This window comes from Schistocerca cancellata, chromosome 11, assembly GCF_023864275.1.
Source record: "Schistocerca cancellata isolate TAMUIC-IGC-003103 chromosome 11, iqSchCanc2.1, whole genome shotgun sequence".
NCBI classification, from domain to species: domain Eukaryota; kingdom Metazoa; phylum Arthropoda; class Insecta; order Orthoptera; family Acrididae; genus Schistocerca; species Schistocerca cancellata.
Genome location: NC_064636.1, coordinates 90,104,343 through 90,117,579, shown reverse-complemented (window position 1 = coordinate 90,117,579; position 13,237 = coordinate 90,104,343).

Here is a 13,237-nt window from a genome sequence, read left to right as displayed (position 1 = left end):
AAACATTATGATTAATTATAGGAGGGGAGGCTAATGAGATACTCTTTTACTTTATATTTATTTTGTATAATTTACTTTAAATCATTCTCGATCACAATTTGAATTTTTTTTTTTTTTATCATTGGTTTCGGCCACTTATGTGGTCATCTTCAGACCCATTGGCAGTGGCTGTTTGTGGAGCAGAACTCCATATGGCAGTAAATCACTGTTTCAGAAGTAATTACATTTATTTAATATCTGGGGTTTCCAGTTTTCTGTCTGATGCCTGCCAGTAACCTGTTAGACTACAGGGTGGTAAATAAAGGAACAGTCATGGAGATCAGCACCATACATCACGGATAAAATTCTGATTTTGCGAACGAATGTAAATTTCTATTCTGAATCCCCGGCAGAGAAACAGACTATGCAAGTATTATGGCATTTAATTTCACAAATAATCCTAAATTCACACTTCTTATAAACACCAAATAAAATTAGGGGGTTAATATATTGACATGAGAGTGTAAAACTCAAGGACAATGAGGAGGCTTCTGTAAGATGTCAAACTATCACTTTTACCCAATAATCTTATGTGGATAAAAAGTTATCTCATAAGATTCCACATTAAATCTGAATAGAATCCCATGCTTTTGATTACTGCCTCCATCACTACTGTCAGGGACCAAGTCTGACTGTCATAAAATTAATGAGGTTCACACTTATGCCCAGTGGACACAATGCAGTTGGCTAAATTACATCATGGAGAAAGCATATGCTAAAGCAACACCATCTGCACTCATAGGTCACATTTTTGCAAGCTGTCCAGCATAGCTTGCAGTGCCATCACTTGTAATAGGTGGTGAACTATGTGGAGTTTTTCTCTGTAATTTTTCTTTCTGACGTGCATGCTTCCATGCATTGCTTTATTATACCAATTAATTTGAAATTGTGTGAAACTACTGAGTTATATTCATACACTCCTGGAAATGGAAAAAAGAACACATTGACACCGGTGTGTCAGACCCACCATACTTGCTCCGGACACTGCGAGAGGGCTGTACAAGCAATGATCACACGCACGGCACAGCGGACACACCAGGAACCGCGGTGTTGGCCGTCGAATGGCGCTAGCTGCGCAGCATTTGTGCACCGCCGCCGTCAGTATCAGCCAGTTTGCCGTGCCATACGGAGCTCCATCGCAGTCTTTAACACTGGTAGCATGCCGCGACAGCGTGGACGTGAACCGTATGTGCAGTTGACGGACTTTGAGCGAGGGCGTATAGTGGGCATGCGGGAGGCCGGGTGGACGTACCGCCGAATTGCTCAACACGTGGGGCGTGAGGTCTCCACAGTACATCGATGTTGTCGCCAGTGGTCGGCGGAAGGTGCACGTGCCCATCGACCTGGGACCGGACCGCAGCGACGCACGGATGCACGCCAAGACCGTAGGATCCTACACAGTGCCGTAGGGGACCGCACCGCCACTTCCCAGCAAATTAGGGACCCTGTAGCTCCTGGGGTATCGGCGAGGACCATTCGCAACCGTCTCCATGAAGCTGGGCTACGGTCCCGCACACCGTTAGGCCGTCTTCCGCTCACGCCCCCACATCGTGCAGCCCGCCTCCAGTGGTGTCGCGACAGGCGTGAATGGAGGGACGAATGGAGACGTGTCGTCTTCAGCGATGAGAGTCGCTTCTGCCTTGGTGCCAATGATGGTCGTATGCGTGTTTGGCGCCGTGCAGGTGAGCGCCACAATCAGGACTGCATACGACCGAGGCACACAGGGCCAACACCCGGCATCATGGTGTGGGGAGCGTTCTCCTACACTGGCCGTACACCACTGGTGATCGTCGAGGGGACACTGAATAGTGCACGGTACATCCAAACCGTCATCGAACCCATCGTTCTACCATTCCTAGACCGGCAAGGGAACGTGCTGTTCCAACAGGACAATGCACGTCCGCATGTATCCCGTGCCACCCAACGTGCTCTAGAAGGTGTAAGTGAACTACCCTTGCCAGCAAGATCTCCGGATCTGTCCCCCATTGAGCATGTTTGGGACTGGATGAAGCGTCGTCTCACGCGGTCTGCACGTCCAGCACGAACGCTGGTCCAACTGAGGCGCCAGGTGGAAATGGCATGGCAAGCCGTTCCACAGGACTACATCCAGCATCTCTACGATCGTCTCCATGGGAGAATAGCAGCCTGCATTGCTGCGAAAGGTGGATATACACTGTACTAGTGCCGACATTGTGCATGCTCTGTTGCCTGTGTCTATGTGCCTGTGGTTCTGTCAGTGTGATCATGTGATGTATCTGACCCCAGGAATGTGTCAATAAAGTTTCCCCTTCCTGGGACAATGAATTCACGGTGTTCTTATTTCAATTTCCAGGAGTGTATATACTGCCTCATGTGGTCTGTTCTTGTATTAGAAAATACCAAATAAATAAACTGATAATTACATAGCCAGTGTGTATATTGTTGTGATCATACAGTCTAATTTCAGCTACTTCCGTAATTACAGAGACCCAACAGCTAGAAATATGGGCCAGATCCTCATCTGCTTAAAGGCTTTCTTGCATTTACTCACTAAACAGTTTTCGGAAACTACTGATTTTCATTATTTCATGCCTGAGATGATGATCAACACAGCAATTAGCAGTAGTTTGTATAGGCTGTCCCACATAACTGATACCATACTCACAAGGAATATTATAAATCCCTGGTACACTGAGCCTGAGGGTATGTTTGTCAGGTCACAACCTTTCTTTAATTTTCCTTGGTGACAGAAAGACTCATCTGATTCCTTGCCTGTTTACACTCTAACTTACCCATTGCACCACAGATTGGAAGCCATGCTGTGTCTTTGTCCTCATGACTTGGCTGATGATTTCTTCAACATAATTGACCTAATTTCATATACAGAATGTTTGTTTGGAGGGAGGGGGGGGGGGATTGTGAAAGAGCAGTGGGAAGATGAGGAGGTTTGGTCAAGGGTATAAGTATAATAAATAGTGACTAAATGGTGGTGGCAGGGGGGTGGTTTTGAGTCGTAATAAATACAAATCCAGAAGAGATTATGTCACAGCGTTATGACAAGACTACGGACTACATGTCATAGGCACGATCCCAATTTATACAGTAGTGTTCTATCTGAATTAATAGCAAACTTACTTCCAACTGGGAATTTGCATAGATAGCCAATACATATATTACATGCCTAATACTGCAAAGAATTCAAACATTATAAACAATATCATGCTTTGCTGAATATGCAAACACACACAACAATTCAATAATATTCATGAGGATAAAAAACATTGTTTGTATATATATATATCAAAACAAGTGTAGAAGGAAAAATGTCTTCAGCTGATTCCAAAATCACAGAGCAGACTAGTATCACAAAGACCATCATACTACACCTAATGACTGCCAATATCAATCATTATAAAATGATATCCAAATTTACCTATTAGTGTTGACATTGATAGCCATCAAAACATAGAGGGTATTTTCTGGAGTGAAGTTCCACAATCAAATGATATTCCTCTCTTCTGCTCTTATTTTGTACATCTCCATGCCCAAACCCTCCTTCCACTGACCCTTTAATCCGTGTTCTGCTTACATCTTTCCTTGATCATGAATGCTCACTTTACCATGTGCAGTCCACTCCACCCGTCCCAATGACCTGCCTCAATGTTGACTCTTTGCCTCAAATGATGCAAATGTATTACCGACTGCCACTCACCCTATGGTCAGGGCAGACCCACCACATCAGATACAGTAGAAGGTGCCTCAACAGCAGAGCCTATGGTGAAACAAATGATACCTGAGCTGTTCCAAGCAATGCACCAGTTTCTCCGCCACCATTACAGCTGAATGCAGCAGCCTGAAGACAGCTGACCATAGTTAAAAGCACCTTCAGCCAATCATGAACTGCAGCCAGCTCCTATTGTGTCCAACACACACCCTATCCATCCTACCATTTCTAACTTAAGATTTAAACTATGAAAACAAACAAAAAAGTTAAATATGTGACTTACTACTGTTTGACAGAGGCAGATGGCTTCTCCCCACTCGAATAACATTATATTGAATATATTGTGTGTTCTTATCTAAGTGCTGGAATAATTTAATAACCTGTTTATGCACTATAAAGAAATTTTACCTTCAACTTATTATGTGTATGCGCAATACCTAATAGACTTACAGTAAGCCTCTATTCCCTATTTTAAGTTTATTAATACCAGAGATTGCTGGTTCACATTTACATAAGCTGAGATTAATTTGGAAGCCTCCCTTCCCTCCGTCTCTTGCCCATACCACCTGCATTAATTTTTTGTCCCAATGTGATCTTTGCACTCTCAATTTTGATTATTAGTTTTCCTAAAGGAATAAAAAATCATTTAGCATGATGTACTGTTTTATGGTTTTTCAGTTGATTTTTGTTAATTATCTGTCAAAATATGACAAATGAACTCAGCACTTCTACAACCAAGTCAATTAGTGGTACCTACCTAATAGCCGGTATGTCTATCTTCAGCACGGATAACAGTGACAATGCGTTTTTGCACAGAATCAGCGAAGCCTTGATAGGTCGCTGGAGGGAGTTGGCACCACATCTGTGCACCCAAGTCCCCTAATTCTTGTAAATTCTGGGGAGTGAGCTCTGATGCCACATTCAAGTTCAATCACATGCCAGTCTGTGTGATGGGCAAAATCAAGTGTGTGTGTATGATCACCCTGTGTGAACAAGTTCTTAAATGCAAAATTTAGGACTTCTGTCTTCTTTTTGCCCTCTTCTACAGAAAGTAACCAGCTACAACGCTGAGTTGGGCCTTTATCCGGATTATATAGCAGCCATGACAGTAATTCAGAGTTAGGTGAAGAAGAAGAAAATGGAAACGAGGTAGAAAATGAAGAGGTGTTGGGAGAGCTCATATTTTGATCTAGCACTTACCAGGCATTGGTCCTGCATAGGCCTCCAAAATTCTTGTTCTGAATGCAGCATCTGGTCATTCCATGTAATGGGTAATATTTTTGGAGAAATTCTTAGGGCAATGAATGATTTTTTCTTCTTTTCGTGAATCCATCAGAGGTAGGATACAGGACTGCAGCTGGCTTCAAATTCTTGTGAAAAACCTTGTACCAAACAGCTGTTTTACTTTTTATAAATTCTTTACTATATGCAACTAGTTTCGGCATACCATTAATCTTAAGGCTATACATAAACCACCAGATAAATATATCACATAGTCGGTCTGCATTATGCAGGTGCCACCAGGTTTTTTACTAGATTCCACAGACTTCTGCAGACTGACGTGGACACCTCAGTCATAAGACAACTAGTTATATTTCTGCAATTATATGCATGGTATCCATTCTTTCAGACAGCCGAAAGAACAGTCACCATGCATACAATTTTATCTATACATAGCCTAGCTTGGCATTGGGGAACTTTCTTCAGTTCAGATGCACTCATACACTCAGAGCCATTTGCAGGAATATCTCATGGAGACGGTGAGTGAGATGGACTGCTGTAGTGAGGGTACTACTGCAGTAGTAGTGACATATGGAATTTTGGGTCAGATGGGAGACTTGCTGAGGTAATCCACATAGTCGTGATGGGCTCTGTGTCTGGGTAGTGAAGTAGTCAGTGCAACTGCCTTGACAGCAGGAGTGACGGGTTCAAATCCCGATCCAGCAAAAATATTCTTGTGTCACCATTGATATAGGTCAACACAGCAAGAAAGCATTTAATAAAATCATGAAAATACTTTTATGTCAGAGGCATCCACATGGAACTGAAGGAGACATTCACAGAATCTAATAAAAAACTGCTGGGAGCTGCACAACGCAGACCAACTATGTAGACATGTTTATCTGGTGGTTTGCATACAGCATTAAGATGGCTGCCATTGGGTCACCAAAACTACATGCATGTAATAATGGATTGATTGTAGAAAAACAGCTGTTTGATACAAGGTTTTTCACAAGAACAAATGAAAAAATTCTGAAAAACCAGACTATTTCTCCAACAGAAAATACCTGATTGGTGATATGTGTCATGCAATTTTAGACATCTTGAGATTATTATTATCCGATTCAGCTTTCTTGAAGTAAAAAAGGATTTACAATGATGCCTATACAAGTTTATCTTGTTGTCCATCTTTTCTATAACCTTTGCAAGCTTTATAATAAAATTTGTATGAAAAGTTTACTGTACATGTTTACTTATCCTGTAACTACAGCTAATTGATGCATAATATAGTGCTATTGTGATGTGTTTACTCATATGTTGATTCAACCAACAGGTTTGATTCTTAAGGTTTCAAGAAAATATAACATTTCCATATATTATGCACATGTCAGAACCATTTCAATGTAAACATTTAAATTATGGTACGGAGTATGTGATTTTCAACATGCTTCACAAGTTTGATTTTAATTGCTTTAACAAAAGAAAACTAGTTTGAACTTCTTGCACAGCCCACTTTTGTATATTATCCCTTAAATGTCACAAAGTTGCCAGCAACCATGGCAGACAGCTCTGCTGTGGCTGGTGTTGGCCTCATAGCACTTACCATGTTAAGTAATTATTAGACATTAACTGAATTATTGGGCAAAAACATTCCATTAAAGGAAAATTCCTCAGACAGACATTAGAATTTTGGCTGCACTTTTTAAGCAAGACTTCTAGATGCATATACTTCATGCTCAAGGTCCCGAAAAGCTGTTAACACATCGACTACAGTATTGTCACTAAAAGCCACACACCTGATGCCATATGCCTGGTGACAAAACATCCATCACCAAGCATGTCATAACCGACATGTTAAATATAGAAAATTAGACCAAGAAAGTCAGCAAAATAGATTCTCGGGAACTGTTTTAATATAAAAAATAATAACTGGAACTGGATAAACAATTTTCAACTTGTCCAAGCATATTTTGCTTTTTGACTTCATTTAGTTGTCAACTGGAAAACATTCATACTGTAGGATTCTGGTGAATACTCATACTTTACCTGTGAAAAATAGCAAAACCATTTGAAATGACTACATACATAGTCCGATTAATGTTACAGTTTAGTAGATATTTCAGTTACATTTTGTTAACTATATGCAATAGGATAAATGAGTCAAAAGAAACACACAAACAGTGACATTTTCTTTATTAAGTACACTCGGATATCCACATCACCCTGAGGTACCGAGTATGATGCGTTACTCATTTTTTTACATGGCGAGTTTCCCCAGTAGGCCTATAAACCATGATACCCAAACATGCACACACAACTGTAGGACAGATAAATTTAATTCTTAGAGTATGTGTGGTCAATGCCGACATGTACACTCAACACTTCACTGTCAGGTTGCACCAAAGCACTAGCAACATTTGGCGTTTCAGCCAGGGTTGGTTTACCAAAGACACTTTTTGGACTGAAGTTCTGTTTGTTAGATGTTCGTTGAACTGGCATCTTCTCATTGCTGGCACAATGTTGACCTTCTTTCTCGGAGCAAGAGTTAACAAGTGACAGCAATTTCTTCCCACAGCTTCAGAATTTGCTCACTATCTCCCGGTATGTCTAAATTGTTCCTTTTGCTAAGAGAAATCTGTTGCACATGAAACTGCATTCCAATCTGGGTTCCATGCATTGAGCGATATGAAAAAAAAAAACAGTTTCTTCAAAATTTATGGACAGTAAAAATAAGGTTTGTTAATTACCCATTGTGGATTACAATGATTGTGACTTAAATGTCTTCTAAGACCAGTCCGTTAATACAAATAATCCTTTCATGTGAGCTGAAAGAAACTTTGCAGTACAACATTGCACCAGATTACTGAATGCACAAAGAACGAAATTCTATAGTTTTACCAGAAACGATCCTACTATTGAATAGTAAAAACTTATTATTATGCAGTGTTTCTTACGGTCCATTGACTGGAATACAATCTTTTCATCCGCAGTTCGAACCATGTGCTTTTTCCTCCACATGTGCTCTCAAACTAGCCAATGTATTCAAGGAATAGCTGCAGTCGTCTTGTGGGCACTTATTCTTACCTTCTGTATTTGGCTCTACATCATACATTTTCCTGATGTGCGGGTAAAAAGTTACTCGAAGCTTAAATGCTTTACCGCACACAAAACACGCGTTGGAATCTGCCATTATAAACATAGGCCTAGAACACACAGCAGTGAAGTACTATACGAGTTAGCCACACAATGTATCGACAGACGAATGGCCTCGTTTAAAGAACAACGCATTTCAGAAAGTAGCAACGATCTGGATTGGCTGGTGTGGGAGACGACGTCATGGCACGACGTGGCCAATCAGCAAAGCCAATTCTTTGGCGTCCCCTAGACGCAAGTCTTTGGAGGTGTGGCGGTGGGACTTGTAGTCCCGTACCACCCTCTGACGGTGATAGTACTACATGAGTCAGGCAGAAAATTTTGCCTAACATGGGCGGGTGAAGGTGTGGCGGTGGAACTTGTAGTCCCGTACGGTGCGATGAAACAAAGTAGCCATTGGCTGCCGCTAGCGTCTGCCACTTCGAGGTGCGAACGCAATTCCTCCAGAAGACCGTCACCGCAAAAAAAACGCTTGTCGCTGCCGTTGCTGGGAACCGGCCTTAATACATACGACGCTAGTCTGTCATCTTTACCGATCGGACACGTTGAGGACCCTAATTCACACATTCAGGTCGCTTTTTTTTTTCCTCTAAACTAACGTTAAAAAGTGCACTCTCACGATCGGACACTGCACTAAGAGCAAGAGCAGCTACCGCGCTGCCATCTGTTGGTGGCGCCAAGCAAAAGCGTCGTGGCCGTTTCACCGTTCGATAATAGCCTATTGTAGCAGTCGAGTTTTTTCCGCAGTTCAACGTTTCAGGGGAGAATAGTTGAACTAAAGCTCAGACCAATAGGAATATATTTTTAATTGTTTGATTACCTTCCTATGAATCATCTTGCGCTTGAGCGATTTACGACAAAAATATTTCACACTCGTTGATTCATTCTCTGACGAATGCTATATACAATCAACAACCTATAGTCACTGTGCAACTTTATATATTAAAATGACAATTTTTGGAAAGCTTGATTTATATATACATTAATCAAGCTTAATGATGTAAGTAATATAGTATTCGAAACTTTTTAGACTCGTTAATCGTTATGAACATGTGGTTGGCGTCACCCAATTTACTAGCATACAATCTCCAGCATTCTGCTAAAGATAACACGGCCTGTCATCGCAGATCTTACGTTGTACTTAGAAGTAGCATCTGACGGGCGCTAACAAGTGTGCTAACTAAAGATGCAAAAAACCGTCTGGTTAAGATGGATACCAGTATTTTAGTTCTGTATTACTAGTATTTTTCAGTATTTCTTTGATCTCGGTTATAACAGGTATTTTTTTACTGATAACCGATTGTGAAACCGATAAATCTGTTTGCCATTGCAGTGGTGGTTAAATTTTATATTTTTAAACAAACTTTTTTTTTTCTAAAAAAAGCGAGTTTGACTTCTGAATTTTGATATCATCTTCGAATTATACTGATGAACTCGTCGTACAGATCAACACATTGGAGAACAGGTATTTATGAACAGACAATAAATGTCCAGTGGATTAATTAATTATTGAAATGTTAACTACTATCATTTGCTGAATTTTATCTACTATCTGAATTGTTCATTTGAATTTTTTTGTAACAGCATTTTTGGTTTTGTCAATAAAAAATCAGTTGCATTCAAATTCCGATTAAAAATTTGAGAAAAAATTCGTTTTTCATTCGAAATAATTCAGGGAAAATTTTAGACGAAGGGTTATTATATGTCATTTCTATGAAATAATGAAAGACAAAGGAAGTTGCGGCAACAGCAATAATTGATCTGCACGGGGGAACACAATGGTAAGCGCCATCGCCCTGTATTTTGCGGTACACGGCTAATGACACCACCTGTGGGATGCACAATGCAGTAAACTTACTAGTAGTTCCAAAATTCACTCAACAGATGTCAGGGCGGAGCTTAATGGTAAGCGCCACTGTCCGTCTGTTGCGGAAACGTAATGGTAAGTAACAGAGGGAATGGCGGCAAATAAAAACATCTCCGAGATTATGGCAACAGTGAACATGGCAGAAGACGAGGAATATACTTCCAATGATACTAATATCTTCGAGAGGGCTCCAGTATACATTACTAACGGTTTAGATGACTCAGAGGTATGTTATTTTGTAAATATACTGTCTTTAGTACGTTTCACGAACATAATGGTAAGTGCATGTACATACCATTATGTTCCTGAAGTACGTTAATTTTGAGGTTATTTTAGAATGGCTACATTTTTTGGCTAAGTGGTGTGGAAATGCGCATTTCTCAGTTATATTGTTACACGTAATAATAATAATGGTAATGGTAATAGTAGTTTTTGTTGTCATACAGGTTAATAGCGAATCAGGTCATATTTCCCAAAACAACGAACAGTGTATCGCTCCTGCAGAAACCATTCAGGAAGGGGCCCTCGAACAGACAAAGAGGTTGTTTCGGAAAAGGCTGAGAGTCGATTCTCAACGCAAAATTAAACAGAAGAGGCGTAATTTGGGCGAAGAGTATGTTCCTCGTACAGGAGCAACTATAAGTAAAACAACTGTGGGACCTAATTGCCAGTGTCCTCGTAAATGTTTCGAAAAAGTAGGAGATTTGAATGTGATGAAACTATTCAAAACATTTTGGGAAGTAGGTGATTTGAACATTCAAAATGCATACTTATTTGGTGCAATGAAATCCAATACTATTGCACGTCGCCGAAAAGCAGCTGGAGAAAATTCTCGGAGAAACTACTATTTCCTACAGCCTAAAAGATAGTGGCAGTGATATAAAAGTATGCAAAAAAGCTTTTCTTGCCATTCATGGTCTACACAGCAATCGCGCTCGTGTCGAAAATATACAGAAGAAAATCGCATCCGGATCGACCACGCCACCCCAGGACAAACGGGGCAAGCATACCGTACGTCCGCATGCTTACTCTCAAACTAGTGTTAACCATGTCAGGGAACACATCTACAAAATACCGAAATGTGAGAGTCATTACAGACGCTCAAACAGTCGTACCAGATTGTACCTGGGCACAGATGCAACAATCGCTTCCTGTTACGAGCACTATAGGAATGTTTTCTGCAAGATGATGTCCTATGAGCCTGTATCTGCAGACAAGTACAGGCCAATTTTCACTGAAGAGTTCAAAAATGGTTGAAATGGCTCTGGGCACTATAGGACTTAACATCTGAGGTCATCAGTCTCCTAGAACTTAGAACTACTTAAACCTAACTAACCTAACGACATCACACACATCCATCCCGAGGCAGGATTCGAACCTGCGACCGTAGCAGTCGCGCGATTCCGGACTGAAGCGCCTAGAACCGCATGGCCACCGCGGGCGGCCACTGAAGAATATAACATAGGAGTAAAGTCACAAAAGAATGATACGTGTAAGACTTGTGACATGCTCAAAGTGCAAATTGAGAGCACTGATGCCCCCCAACTGAAAGCAAGTCTGGAGCTTCAGTTGGAATTACACCAACGTCGGGCAGAAGCAGGGCAAGCTAACATTGCCATCCAGACAAAACGAGCAGAAGCAGACAGTAATCTACATGTTGTGACTTTTGACTTGCAGCAGGCTCTCCCAATTTCTAAGTCTGGTCCAGCTTTTTACAAAAGAAAGATTTGGTTGTATAATCTCAATGTCCATGACTGTGTCAAGAAGAAAGGGCACTGCTTTGTGTGGAATGAGACTACTGCTGCCCGTGGATCAGAGGAAATTTTGAGCTGCCTTTTACGTTACTTTGAGGAAAACGACATAACAGGAGAGACTCTCATTGCGATATCTGATAACTGCTGTGGCCAGAATAAGAACTGGAACATGGTACTGTTTTTGAAATATACTGTTTTTGAAATATCTAATTTCAACTGGTAGATTTCGAGTCATTGAACACCACTTCCCCGTGAGCGGGCACACAATGTTGCCGTCCGATAGAGATTTCGCGACAATTGAAAATTACGTTCGCCGACAGGTACAAGATGTGTACAGTCCAGATAAGTGGTGCGAGATCATCAAGAAGTCGGCTAAGAAGAATCCATTACTTGTATACAGGGTGTTACAAAAAGGTACGGCCAAACTTTCAGGAAACAGTCCTCACACAAAAAGGAAGAATATATGTGGACATGCGTCCAGAAACGCTTACTTTCCATGTTAGAGCTCATTTTATTACTTTTCAAATCACATTAATCTTGGAATGGAAACACACAGCAACAGAACGTACCAGCGTGACTTCAAACACTTTGTTACAGGAAATGTTCAAAATGTCCTCCGAAAGCGTGGATACATGCATCCACCCTGCATCGCATGGAATCCCTGATGCGCTGATGCAGCCCTGGAAAATGCCGTATTGTACCACAGCCGTCCACAATACGAGCACGAAGAGCCTCTACATTTGGTACCGGGGTTGCGTAGACAAGAGCTTTCAAATGCCCTCATAAATGAAAGTTAAGAGGGTTGACGTCAGGAGAGCGTGGAGGCCACGGAATTGGTCCGCCTCTACCAATCCGTCGGTCACCGAATCTGTTGTTGAGAAACGTACGAGCACTTCGACTGAAATGTGCAGGAGCTCCATCGTGCATGAACCACATGTTGTGTCGTACTTGTAAAGGCACATGTTCTAGCAGCACAGGTAGAGTATTCCGTATGAAATCATGACAACGTGCTCCATTGAGCGTAGGTGGAAGAACATGGGGCCCAATCGAGACATCACCAGCAATGTCTGCCCAAACGTTCACAGAAAATCTGTGTTGATGACGTAATTGCACAATTGCGTGCGGATTCTCGTCAGCCCACACATGTTGATTGTGAAAATTTACAATTTGATCACGTTGGAATGAAGCCTCATCCGGAAGAACCATTCGCAGAAGTGTACCCGTGGAGGCCAATCAGCTACTGATAGTGCCTGCACACGCTGTACACGGTACGGAAACAACTGGTTCTCTCGTAGCACTCTCCATACAGTGACGTGGTCAACGTTACCTTGTACAGCAGCAACTTCTCTGAGCCCGCATCTCGTGGTCGTGCGGTAGCGTTCTCGCTTCCCACGCCCGGGTTCCCGGGTTCGATTCCCGGCGGGGTCAGGGATTTTCTCTGCCTCGTGATGGCTGGGTGTTGTGTGCTGTCCTTAGGTTAGTTAGGTTTAAGTAGTTCTA